Genomic DNA, 11,720 nt, shown 5'->3' on the forward strand with positions numbered 1-11,720 from the left:
ATTTTTCTCCTGGAGACTCAGACAGTACATTATTAGTATACTAAAAGATTTTCAAAAGTCTGGCCATAAAGAAACATTTAGCATTGTTTAATTTGGTACTTAACCTGGTATTTGCCAAACTTTTAAAAAATAATTTATTTTTAATTGACAAATAAAAATTGTATACATTAATCATGTACAATATGTTGTTGCCAAGCCATTTTTGACACTGAACATCTATTAAGATCTCAGAGAACTGTTATCCCAAGAAATATGCTTAAGGAAAAGTTGACCTGTTCAGTCATTCATATTTGCGGCTACTCCTTGATCCACTAAGGCTACCCCATAAACCTAGGCATTGTCGCTTGACATCCTACAGCAGTGCTTCTTAAACTTCTAGATGCATAAGAATCACTGGGAAGCTAACAAAAATGTAGCTTTTGATTCAGTAGGTCTGAGGTGGGGCCTGAGTCTGCATTTCTGACAAACCTCCAGGTGATGCCTATGCTGCTGATCCCTGTCACACTTGGAGTAGCAAGGCTCCACAGGAACATTACAATGGGAAAAGCTTCTTATCTCCAATCTCTTTATCTTACCCTTCTTATAATTAATCTTCTAAAATATTGTTTTCATTATGTCACTCTGCTGGTCAAAACTTTCAGTGTTTCCCTCTTCCTTGCTACCTTTGTCATTCAACAATAGACGTTTATTGAACCTTTATTGTATAGCAAATAGATTAAGAGAGCCTCTGTCTTTATATAGTGGGGAACCAAGTGGGTAAGAAACAATGTACAGAATACTAGGAGCCCAAACTAGAAGATAACAGCTAATTTTTCGAGACTTCAATTTCCTCATCTGTAAAATGAGGGTTAAAATAGACCAGTGGTAAGTAACCCTCCCTGCACATTGTAGCCACTGATACCATCCTGATACAGTCTTACCCCAGACCAGCGACACACACAGGCTCTCAGTACTTTGTACTTTGTGCAATCAGGCACGAGTAGCCCCCCAGGTAATTCTAATGTGCTACAAGACTAGATCAATCATTCCCAAAGTGTGTTGTCCAAGCCATCAATGTCAGCACCACCTGGAATCTTGTTAGGATGAGCATTCTTAGGGCTCACCCTAGACTTACTTAATCAAAAACTCCAGGGGTGGGGCCCAGAAATTTGGGTTTTAACAAGTTCTACAGGTGATTCTGATACACCCTTAAGTTTGAAAACCACTGGATTAGACAATCAGTAAACTTTCCTCTCATTCTAAAATGCTATCCTTTTTACCTCTGACAGCCTTTTCAAGAGTTTTTGTTATCCAGACTTTAACAGACTAAAAGCTCAAACTCTGGAATTAAACTTCCTGGATTTAAAACTCAGCTCTTACACTTAATTTCTAAAAAAGTAACCTTGGCAAGTTATTTCAGTTGTCTGTGTTTCAGATTCACATCTATAAAATGAAGACAATAATTGTACCTATTCTCATAGAGTTATTATGAAAATTAAGGGATTTAGTATATGTAGTTCAGTAAGTAGAGGGTCTGGCATGTGGTATTTCAGGTCATTACTCAATCATTACCCCCTTAGTGAGGCTTCCTTGGCCACTCCATACAAAATTGCAACCCCTACCACTCCTTGCTCTCTTCCCCAGCCTTATTTTATTCCTTAGTAGTTATTACTCTCTAACATACTATATATTTCAATTATTGTTTTGTTTACTATCTCCTTACACTAGAATGTAAGAGCTATATGGTCAAGAACTTTTGTCCATTTTGCTAAGAGCTGTATCTGCAATGTCTAGTATAGGGTTTGGAACAATATGAACATTCAAAAAACATTGTTTGGATGAATGAGAGAATAAATGTTAACTATTATCAATATTAATGCTATTATATTAGCAATCTAAATTTTTCTTAATGAAACCTAACAGTTTCTATGTCTTGCTTATTGTCCCAAATGATAGTGATGTTTTATTCCACTCTTAACCCAAATTCTGTCCCATATCTAAAATGCCCTTCTGTCTGAATTTGGCTCCTTTTAGGCCCTGCTTAAGTTCTACCTCTTTCTTTAATGTTCCCTGACTACAAATGACTCTGATGACTCTAGATCTGTAGCTCTCTGAATGTCTACATTGTTTACTGTCTGTTCTACACAACTTAGCACTTAATTACCCTAAATTAGTGTCAGTAGACTGAGTACCTTCTGAGGAATTTACTGAAAGAGGCTGTGTCATTTATGCAATAAGAATTTCATGAAACATTAGAGAGGAAAGCAGTCCCAAAAGAAATACAATAGAAAACTTTACTATCTATCACCCATGTTGTCCTCAAATAATAAAAACAGCACTTTACATTTTACAAAGAATTTGTCACAATTGTTAGAATCAAAATGGAGTTGTTTGTGTTCAAAAATACTGACAAATAGAACCAAGGTAGGCTATGAAGAGAGGGTTTTCATGCTTGTATGCCTTACAAAAGACTCTGAAAAAACCACAACCTTACATAAACGCCATTGTGGCCTTGCACAAAAAAATACTTCTGCAAGGACATATCCCCAGCAACTGCCTGTCCAACCTTGGACTGTCATCATCCTTGTTATTGATCTTTGTAGCCAAGGATAATTATTTCAAAACAATGACATAATTGTACTCCTCCTCATTTTTCCTTTAAAATCCCTTTGTCTGTCTTTACCTCCCTGACTATGTATATTCCCATTGTAATGCCCTATTCCCAAATAAACATCATTTTCCTTTAGAGAGGCTCTCTCTGTTTGTTATTTAGGTTGACACACTTTTATACATGTCAGCCTAGTTTGGACTAGATGATCTCAAAGACCTCTTGCTCTCCTTTCTCTCAAATTTTCAAAATGTCCTTAAGGAAACTACAGAGAGACCATTTCTTCAGGTGGAAAAATAAGAATAAATCATGAAAGTCATAATAGAAGCAGATAACCACGCAAGAAGTTGCTGAGTTCAGGGATGGCAAATAATTATCTCTTTTGCTCCCAGCCTTCCTGCCAACTGGGTCTGCAGGAGGCTTTGCCATCACCCCCAATAGCACTCAAGGCAGACATTACAACTGATGGGAGATGGCAGAGGAGGAGATACCGATTGACCAGCCTAACCTACTCTAACCACCTTGCTTCTGAAGGCAAAGGAAATCCTTACTAAGAATTCAACATAACTTGTCCAGGCACATACATGGTGACAGAACCAAGGCAAAACCCAGCCTCCTAACTCTGTTCAGGACTCTCTGCCCCTCATAACTCATTTCTGAAATTCAGTATCTAAATTTCCATTCTAAAGCAATCAAAACATAAGAAGCAAACCTTTGACAGAGAGTTTTCATATTAATGCTCATGAATATAATGTTGAAACGAAAAATAACAGCTTCAAGTCAAGTGATGGACAGGGTTGGTTAGACTGTTATTTTTCAGTTTAGCTTATTTACCTAACCCTAGAATGTGTCATGACTGGAAATAGACAAAATGGATTATTTTAATTACACTGTCCTAGAAAAAAAAAAGGAAAATAGTCTTCATTCATAGGAACTGGGCTCAAATCCAGTCCTGAAATAACTTACATTACTGAATCATCTTTTTAAAGGTGACTTTTCCCTCATTAATGGTAAATCATTAATTTAAACATAGCTTTAATCACTAAATTTAAATCATAGAAAAACATACAAATTTGAAGGAATATGAAAAAAAGGCGAGAGAGAAACATAAATATCTACTTTAATATAAATAATGACCAATTCCTCACCAAGGAATTATGCCCACATTTTAGAATTATAATTTTTCCAGGGCTTCTCTCCAAATCAGTTTCCAAATATTACAAGCACCTTCACAATGCAGTTGGAATGAAACTGACTTGTCAAATTTTACCTAGCCAACTGAAAATTCTATCTTGATTAACTCTTATTTTAAGGCATACTACAATGGAAGCTGCTTTTTTGAGAAAAACCATCATCTAACATAGTTAGAAATTGCCTCTGGCACTATCTGCTTTATCCAAGGAAACCAGGATGACAATTGGCAGTTCTGTTACTTCCCAGAGTTAATCTATTTTAGCAACTATGTTACTTAGTTACAAGGTACCAGTCATTGGTCCTGTAGTCTGTCCCTCCACCCTAAAGGAAAGCGGAGTACACAGATCACTTATCAGCACGCACCCTGCCACCACCCAGGGAGGAATGCTGAGGCAGCCAGCTGCAGTTCAGGGTCTATGCTGCCCCTTCTCCACACAAAAGGGCAGTCAGTTCTAGGGCTTTCCCATTGGCTGGATATATACAGAAACAATCCTAATGGGCCTCAGAAAAATCTAGCCACAAACCGCTGCTTACGAAGAGAGCCCCAGATGTCTGGATGATCCTCACCTTAGCCCCCTTAATCAGCCCAGAGGTCACTGGTGTGCCATTGAATTGGGGTAAAAACAAGAATGAAACCAAGATTTCTGATCAGATCCCACCATGCTAGCCCAGGCATGGGCCCGTCCACTCTAGAAAGTGGACAAGTATTTCCTGAGGAGTCGTTCATGAGACAGTGGAGCACTCTGCTTTCTGGCCTCGTTATTCCAACAAATCAGAGATCACTTCCCCATATCACAGTACTGAATCATTTTTTTTTTTTCCAGTCAATACATTTACTCATCTGGAAAAGGGTACAAGTACCCCAACTCACTTAGCAGAAATATTTTTAGTTGGCATCTGAGACACCATTCACAATTACTGAAAAATTCTTTAAAACACTATCATTTTCATAATAAAAACCCAAATTATTTGCAAAATGACTGTATGTGGGCTAAATTTCTACATAGTAGGTAGAAAATAAGTTTGAGAGTCAGAAAGACTTGATTTCGAATCAGTTTTGTCACTTACCTCTGTAACGGTGAGCAAATACTTAACATCTCAGAGCCAAAGTTTTCTCTCTTATAAAATAATCATAACAAAATTTATTTCACAGTGTAGTCCTGAGAACTATATGACAAACACAGGAAAAGTGTCCCCACGATAAAAACTAAATAAATAATTTTCTTCTCTCATTTCCTTTTTACTACTAAAGAAAATATCTATGCAAAATGATTTTGAATGTTATATATGGTTTAAAAATTTAAGTAGCATGTCAGTGTCTTATCCATGCAACTGTAGTTTACATTGCTAATTTGAAGCGACTACTACTCATATATGTAATTATATATAACATTCATATGTAATTATATGTAATATATGTAATTATTCAAGTATGTAATTATATGTGAAATTTGAGTGAATTATAATACTGTGCAATCATCTAGTTGAACAATTCAAATTGGTACAACAATCTGGATCTCTTTTTCCAGAAATATGTGGCAACTTTATTTCTCTTTTAATCAATCTCACTACAGTGAAAGAGGGAAAATCTATCCCTCATCAATTGAATGACAGCAATGTGCTATGGCCTCTTTTCTATGGAGTCCACTTCTTTTGTGTTAGATAGTATCTTTCAGAATATTTTTGCTTATCTGTCTTCCAGAGCCTGCTTATGGCCTCTAACATTTCAAATATAGTGATCTATACAGTGTTAGGAGCAAGTATGTACAATCTTGAAAAAGGAAGAGGGTTTGGCCAGGTGCAGTGGCTCACACCTATAATCCTAGTACTCTGGGAGGCCGAGGCAGGAGGATCGCTCCAGGTCAGGAGTTCAAGACCAGCCTGAGAAAGAGCGAGACCCCATCTCTACTAAAAAATAGAAAGAAATTATCTGGACAACTAAAAATATATAGAAAAAATTAGCCAGGCGTGGTGGCGCATGCCTGTAGTCCCAGCTACTCGGGAGGCTGAGGCAGTAGGATCTCTTGAGCCCAGGAGTTTGAGGTTGCTGTGAGCTAGGCTGGTGCCACAGCACTCTAGCCAGGGCAAAAAAAGCAAGACTCTGTCTCAAAAAAAAAAGAAAGAAGGAAAGAAAGAAAAGGAAAGGAAAGGAAGAGGGAAAGAAAGGTATGTTTGATGCATCTAACAGAGTAGGCAGAAACAATCTTATGGCCAAAAACAATAGCAAGGCTGTCTGTCTGTCCATCATCAAACTGAGTTGCGCCTCCTAGTTATCAATAGGAGGTAGCCAGGGGGCATCAATCACACTAAAATAGAATTTCTGCCATTGGAAAAGACAAGGTGAAGAGGGAAGAAAATTATTAATTGTTTCAGAATCCATTTCTGGTTTAGCATGCTATATATACAGAATTGCTGGCTTATTTCCTACACATAGGCTATAAATATTTTTCATTCTTTTATTCATTCATTAAACATTTTCTGGATGTCTTTTAGAATCCAGGCACTGCACTAGCCAGTATGGATACAAAGAATAATTTCTTTCTTTAAAAATTCTGTTTCATGAGAGGGACAGAGAAGTAAACAAATAATTATAACACAGTAAGATGATGGCTAATGTACACACAACGTGCCATGGGAACTCAAAGAAAGAAGTAACTAACTTTGCAAAAATATGGCGACTTTACAAATTGGTGAGGCATCTTTTCAAGGGGCTATGATAATCTTCCCTGTAATATTCCCGTGTTGACACCAACACTGCTGCAGGAGGGAGGCCAACCACAGAAGTAGCATAGAAAATCCAAGAATGAACAGATGGGTATTGATCAGCCATGCTTGTCTTGAGGTAGGAGAAAAAGTCTTTCTTGTCTTTACCTTCATTTATTTTATTTTTTTACATGTGTATGTTTAATTTTTATATGATTTTAACCTTATTAATTCCATATAAACAAGTCAACTTCTATATTCTGTAATATCAGTATGTTTGAAGGTATGACCATTGGAGAGTATAGATAGATACAGACACAATGTAGATGAAGATGCGGATATAAATATAGGTGCAGATGTAGAGATAAGTGCTGAAATAAATATGGATAGCTTCTTATTTCTTGAAACATGATATAATACTTAAATTTTACAATGAAACATTGTCTTTTAGGCAATTTTATGACAGAAAAGTGAACACAAGATATAGCATTTATTGGCATTTAGCAAAATTAAGATGTTTCTATTAATATTTAATACAAATAAATCCTCAGTGTGCTTTTAGACATGCTATAAAGACTTTCTTTCAGTTGAAGAAATGAATAAGGAGTCAATTGAGGCACTCTCATTTAAGCTAAAGTAGAAAGTCTGGATGAACTGTCAGCGTGAAAATCCCGTTTAAATATCTATTGGCTTTTTGCTAAAGCACGAATTTGGAAACAAAATTCACTTTAGTCTCCTAAGAAATTTATTATTCTTCTCTGAGGCAATTTTTAGTGCTAAGTAGTTTGTCCAAGTCTCATCTTGGTTATCTTAGGCTTTGGCATTTCTCTTTGTCATCCCTGAAACCATACATCGCCCTGGAGCTATATGCATAAAAATATTAGTGTTTCCCTCCATGACCCCACCCCAGTAAGAGGAGCCAGTGGCACATTCTGAAATGTAGCATGAGGCATTAGCTTGCCCCAGACACTAGGGCACCAGGGCACAAGGCACCAGCCTCACCCCAGGTCTGGGTCTGCCTTGAAGAACCTACTCCAAAGAGGAACAGTCATCACTCTCCCTGACTCTGTCCTGATGTCCTGTTGTCCTGTTCCAGTGGTCACCAAAACCAAAATGCTCTATCTCCTGACAAATTCAAGAGAACATAGTCACATTGTTACTATTATCCATCAATCTGACAAGAAGACATGAAAGTCTTAAACTTTATCTCTAATCTCTACTTTAGTCATACAATTAACCTTTTTCACAAAATTTCCTTTGTATCTTCTCTCTATATAATGAAAACCACAGTGTCCATGGATATAGCCCAGTGCTTTAATTCTGCCCATCTGTCAATTCTGTATAAGTAATTTTTGGTCACTGTTCTTGATGAGTTTCTCTTATAACGCCTAGCACACCTTCACAGGTAATTTTATTTCTAATGAATGTTTTCTACTGATGGTGGTGCCAGATTTTCCATTCTACTCTAACAAGTATCCAAGTGTTGTCCTATGATTGAATAAGTTTTTGCCAAGATCTGTTATTTTCTAAGATTTTTTTTGCAGATTTCTAACCAACTTAATATTTTCATTTCATTGCCTGTGCAAAAACTGCAAAAAACAAAAAAGTTATGAATTAAAAAATAAAAAGTAAATGTCGTTATGGAGTGAGCTGAGTAATGATTCAAATCCAAGGATTCTGACTCATAAATGGAGAAAGTCATTCACTAACTTAAGGTCAAAGGCATGCAAGCTATTTGATATTAAACGGAAGCCAACAGAAACATTAATTAGTGGAAATTTTTTGAAAGTGGATGTTACTGTGAAAGAAATGGTTTATTTCTAATGGTGAAAGTTGTGATATCTCTTCTAGGTTATCGAACAGCCAACATTCAGAAAAAAAAGAGATAAATATTATATGAGCTACATGGAAAAGGGTAACACTCAACTTTGAGTGTATCACAGTTACCAAACTCCAGGAGCATGCCAGGTATATAGCTTTGAGAAATTGTTTTCCCTTAAAGTATTGTTAGACATGGTAGCAACACTTTGCTTTCAGCTAACGTAAGCCAATCCTAAACTACAATGCAGTTGAAGTAATATAATACTGCCCTAATAATTCTATTTCCAATTCACTTAACCCTTTGTAACATGCTTCTGAATTTCTATCTATGAACAATAATGAAAACCACCATTTATTGAGTATATAAATATAATCCTATATCTCAGGCACTGTACCAATTTAATCATTAAGTCTATGTGATAATTATTGTTATGCTCTTGTACAGAAGAGCAAACAGGCTTAAAATTCTAAAATAATCTGCCCTAGGTAGGAGTATATTAACACTGCACACATGCATAACAGAAAATGTCTTTTAAGTCAGTCATTACCCAGTTTTCATACTTGAGAAAGAAGGAGCAATACACACTCAAAGGGCAGAGGCCCTGGACATACCATCCCCTGTAAACATATTCACCGGATCAGATAGATGCCCCATCAGTGATTGCCCACATAGTACAATGTATTTGCAGCCTTTGAGAGCATGCATGGATTGAGACATTTCTTGGGCCCTCTTTTAACAGTCTTGTTAGACAGAACCTTTAGATCCTATTTTTAATAATTCTTTTAATCTTTTTTAATACACTCAGTCAAAGATCAAAGCTGCTGCTTAACTTAAAGCTACACATTCTGTATTTTCTACTTTAATTTGTACTTATGCCACATTTTATATTTTTTTTTCATAGCAAGGGATAGATTTTCCTTCATGAAGGAATAAAATTTGCCCTTAAAGAAATGGTATTCATTTTCAATGAACATTTGCTAAGTAACTATCCTTTCAAAAGTCAAAGGCTAAATCTGAATGTGCTAAAAAGATGGCTAAGACCTGGTCTGTGCCCATGAGGAACTTAAAATCAAGTTATGGAGACAGAAATACTTTGAATCAGGGGCAAAGTCTGAAGTGGAGCCTCACGTTCCTTCTCCAGGGAACAACTTCTGACACCATGTTGCTTCTCTAAGGAACAAGCTCTGGTTTTGTCTGGATATGAGGATGGGGGCTAAAACAACAAGCCTCTATGATAAAATGTTAGAACAAAAAGATTCTGGTTCTAGCAATAACTCTTGGGGACAGGGGCGATGCAGGAGAAAAGGAGCAGTCTCAGAACTGACCTGAGTGTGCCTGGGATGTGGCTTTACCAACCTCACAGCCCCTGCTTGCCACATCCCAAAAATCACTGCCACAGGGAATCCCCAGGGACAGCAGGGAAAATGTCATGCATCTCAGAGACCTTGAGATAGGGACAGATTGAGAACCACAATGTGGAACATGCTGTAGTTTTTCAGGTGCAGCCCCTAATAACACTATAATGTATATTCATGTTTCTATTTTCCCTTATTTAATATTGAACAAAGAAGAATATTTGACACAAATGTCCAGAGCAAGAGGGACTTAATTCGAGTAGGTGATTACCTTCATCATTCATTAAGATAAGAGGGTGTCTTCAGAAAGAAGGCCTCAATCACAGCAGAGTTGCTTAGAAAGGAGTCTGTGATAAAAAACAAGTATGAAGATGGTTATCTAAAACAAATGGTTTTAATTCATCAAAAACCAGCCTTCTGGGAATACTCTCATAACTTACTTCGATTTACCCTCCTTAAAAACCCAGAGAATTGGGCTAATTCTCTTCTACACATAAAATACTGCAGGTATCTACTCTTTTGAGAAGAAGGCTTTCTCCTCTTTATTCCTAAAATAAAATTCTCAGTGCCACAGCTTTTTGAATCTGTGCCAGTCTTTATTTTTATTCTCTATGTACTTTCACACCTCACACTCCACCTGTAAAATGCATCCCTAACCAGTCGATGTTTCTATCTTATCTTCCACCCACATTCACCCTTTGTTTAACAATTAACATTTAAGTTTTTATGCTTTGCTGCTGCACTCATCACAAAATTGTGGTATATGACATTTTTGCTTTGAGTTTAGTAATTTTTTTCCTGTTTTAATTTTAGGGGGAGTGTTTTTTCTAATGATTATACAACACATAAGTCTGTAAAAATTTAAGTTACAGAAAAGCATAGAAACCACTGCTAAAATTTTTGGTAGTTTTCCTTTCAGTACTTTTTCTATGTATGTTGTTTAACTTTTCATATTGAAATAATGTTAGGCTTACAGAAAAATTGCAAAAATAGTACAGAGAGTTCACATATACTCTTCACCCAGCTCTAACTGTTAACATGTTAATATCTTCCATAACCATAATATAGTTATCTAGCTCTTCTGTGAATACTTGACAAGGTTAAAATTATACTTTTTGATCACTGCTTTTAACACTTAATATGACAATATAAGCATTTATATTATTTTAAATTCTTCATATATATCATTTTAATGTCCAAGTAATTCATACTACATCAATGCATATTTTATTTAAATATTTGCACATTGTTGGATATTGAGATTGTTTGCAATTTTTTTTATTCTTAGAAGCTCTCAGGCTGGGCATGGTGGCTCACACCTGTAACCCTAGCACTTTGGGAGGTCAAGGCAGGAGGATTGCTTGGGCTGAGGAGTTTGAGACCAGCCTGAGCAAGAGAAAGACCCCATCTCTACAAAAAATAGAAAAATTAGCTGGGCATGGTGTTGCACACCTGTAGTCCCTGCTACTCAGAAGGCTGAGGCAGGAGGATCACTTCAGCCCAGAAGCTTAAGTTTGCAGTGAGCTATGATGTCACTGCACTATAGCCTGGGAGACAGAGTGAGAACCTGTCTCCAAAAAAAAAAACTCTCAACACAGGTTTTCATAACAATTTTTTAAAATATCTACTAATTTTATAGGCTGAAAAATTTTTAAATTTCTTTTTTTAGTTATAATATTATCAAAAGTGAACATTTTGAATGTTTATTGGTCATTTTTATTTCAGCTTTTGTAAATTGTTTATTCAGACCCTTTGCCCATGTACTAACTGGCATATGAATATATTAATATTACTTACAAATTTGTGTGAAGTTTACATATTAAGAATATTAAGTTTTTGACTTTTCATTGTTTTGCCAATGGAAACAATTTTTCCAACTGAAAAAAATATCTCTTTTATAGTAGTAATTTATAACTGAATGACATTTTCACAAAAAAGGACTTTCATTTCTTAACTCAGTGTTTCTCAAACTGAGATCCACCAACCTCTAAGTATCTGAAGATGTGACTCCTGGGAACTGTGGGAATTTCTTCCCTTAAAAAAGGTCCATATGTTATTC

The sequence above is a fragment of the Eulemur rufifrons genome, chromosome 8 (genome assembly GCF_041146395.1).
Source record: "Eulemur rufifrons isolate Redbay chromosome 8, OSU_ERuf_1, whole genome shotgun sequence".
Taxonomy (NCBI): Eukaryota; Metazoa; Chordata; class Mammalia; order Primates; family Lemuridae; genus Eulemur; species Eulemur rufifrons.